The following is a 2,160-nucleotide window of genomic DNA, read 5'->3' as shown; positions in this document are numbered from 1 at the left end:
CTGTTTTAAGTACTAAACTGTTCTTATCTCAACCCTTAAGTTTTATTTTATTCCTGATTCTGATTTTCCTTCCTATTCCACTGGTGAGGGCTGCAGGGAGTGAGTTGCTACACAGTAGTGAGTCATGAACTGGAGTTAAAAAGAGTGATAATAAGGAGAGAGGAGTAAGTTTTATTTCCTATGTGCAAGCCACCATGAGCACACACAGAGAAGACATAACATAAAAAACCTTGAAAGATGTCAAGAAAGCCCAACAAAATCACTGTAGAAATGAGACTGAATACCATGATGATGGTAATCAGCCTTGATGATGGTATTCTAGCCTTCAGCAGTTGTAAGTCTCTCTTTCTCATACAAATATTCACTTTGTCTGCAGCTTCCTTGCAGCTCTCTGCATAGCACAAGATGGCATTTTGTACTCCAAAGCCCTTCACTGAATTCAAGTACATTAAAAAATTTCAGTCTCAGGATAGTAAGAAGTTTGACACAGAATAAGATACAGCCACACTGCAAAAAAGGTGAAAAGATCTCAAGTCCTTTCAAGTATCTCTGGGAAAGAACACCTCTAGGTCCCACACCCAATTAGTCTGATGCTGAAAGGAGCAGGATATTTTAAAAGTGTTCTCTATAGCAGCTAACAGCATTGATCCAGGTCATGTCTCCTCTAAATAAAAATATTGACTTCATTCAACTACCTTTAGGAAGATACAGTTTATTTAAATCCACAGCCAGGAGACCTTGCCATATCTCTGTCAGGACTGTTGTCACGTCCAAGCTTTACTGATATCTTTTCCTTGTGCAAAAATCTCTATGCAATACTAAAACCATTTCTTTCTCACATATGAATGAATAGCTGTCACTCCAACAGCTTAACATTACTTTACAATCCCCAGGATAATTTCTGTTGTCCTCCCTTGAACTCTACTCATCTGTTTCAAATCCACCTTACCATGGGGACACCATACTCTGGTATCAGCCCTGATTCTGTACAACCTCTGCTGAGAGTATCGTGCTCCTTCTACCCAGTGGTGTCCTCACAGAACCTCCAAGGTTATCACCTTATCTGCCCCAGTGCTACAGTGACAGAAACAACTAGAATGACCCCTTCATTTCTCTGGCTTTCAAATCCAGCTCTCATCCTGTGATAAGTATCATTTGACTTTCAGGCTCACAAGCTGATTCTTTTACATCTGACTATTAAAAGTAAGTATTTTCAGACTTTGACCATTTAACCCAGAATCTGAAATCACTCCATAAGTGTATTTGTTGAAAGATCACCAAGTTTCCTTTTACCTCTGGGATTAACTTTGTATCTATAATCAATTTCCCAGCAAACATTTTGTCCACTAGAGCACCTACAAAATTAGTTCAAGTCTTCAATCAAGGACTAGCCACTGAGAAAACTGCTAAAAGCCTTCCCATTTGAGATTCCCCTTTGATAACTGCTACACCTTGAAATCTGCCAATTAGCCATCTGCCAATTAGCCACTAACCATAAACCTTCCATAAACAGTATTGTGGTCCAGCTTCAGATATCTCAAGAAGTGGGATGGACACATCTTTCTGCTTCATTCCAAAAATACTGTAACTTTTTATATGTTGCTGTAACTTTAGAAAGCCTAAATCCCAAATGTGAAACAAGAGCTTACTTATTTCAAATACAAATTCAACATGTAAAAACACTTTGAAAAATTGGAAAGGATTGGATTAGAAATCACATTCCATTGACTTGAAATAAGAATGTTGGCAGAAGTTATCTTGGTTATAGCTAAAAACTATATTTTAAAATGATCTTTTATTTTAAAGGCTTTATTATTTTTAACTGTGTCAGCCATTTATAATGGACTTCTTCACCTTTTTGTATCCTTTGTATTTAGCTAGTAACTTATATTCAGCATTAATTTATTTCCATCTATTATATAAATATTTTAAATGTTATATTTTTATAAAACATTTTATATAACTGTTTCATCACTGCTTCTATATAAAGACAGAATTTAAGAGTCTCTAGTACTGGAATTGTTGGACCTTAGACCAAAGGTCCATCTGGACTAGTGTTCTTTATCCAAGAATGGCCACAAGCACTAGCTGGAAGCAGTATGGACAGGGTAAACATATGTGATACTTCCCCTACATACACATTCCTTGACTCCAATTGTT

This window comes from Vidua chalybeata, chromosome 1 (genome assembly GCF_026979565.1).
Source record: "Vidua chalybeata isolate OUT-0048 chromosome 1, bVidCha1 merged haplotype, whole genome shotgun sequence".
In the NCBI taxonomy this organism is placed as follows: Eukaryota; Metazoa; Chordata; class Aves; order Passeriformes; family Viduidae; genus Vidua; species Vidua chalybeata.
Note: the sequence above shows the minus strand (reverse complement) of the source record.